Source organism: Penaeus monodon, chromosome 27 (genome assembly GCF_015228065.2).
Source record: "Penaeus monodon isolate SGIC_2016 chromosome 27, NSTDA_Pmon_1, whole genome shotgun sequence".
NCBI classification, from domain to species: Eukaryota; Metazoa; Arthropoda; class Malacostraca; order Decapoda; family Penaeidae; genus Penaeus; species Penaeus monodon.
The window spans coordinates 31,757,332-31,757,659 of record NC_051412.1 but is presented as its reverse complement, the minus strand read 5'-3'; the positions used below and the strand labels follow the sequence as shown (position 1 = coordinate 31,757,659).

The following is a 328-nucleotide window of genomic DNA, read 5'->3' as shown; positions in this document are numbered from 1 at the left end:
GGGGGAAAAAATAACATGGATTATAGGAACTGAAGTCGATATGAAAGTAATGTCACCCCGGAAACTTCTTTGATAAATCTTTTTTTTAATTAGTCAGTTATCCATATTTTTATTTATCATATTCTCATTAAAATGCATTTAAGGATCTACTGTCACGAAACCGACCATTTTGACCATTTTTGAAAATGTGGCTTAAACTATCCATATGGGCCTTAAAAACATTTATACGGCATCCACCTTTTTTAAATCTCCCGCGAGTCTCTTCTCCCCTACTCCCTGCCCCATATCGAGCAAGAACGGTGCGCTGGTAGCCAGACGCTTATAACGC

The 328-nt window shown here is 38.1% G+C and overlaps 1 protein-coding gene across 1 annotated transcript in view; it reads right to left on the bottom strand.

Annotated features, from left to right (window-relative positions):
* Positions 1 to 328, bottom strand: part of LOC119590794 (colorectal mutant cancer protein-like) — a 157,596-nt gene that overhangs the window by 8,065 nt on the left and 149,203 nt on the right. The gene's annotated exons all lie outside the window — the stretch shown is intronic.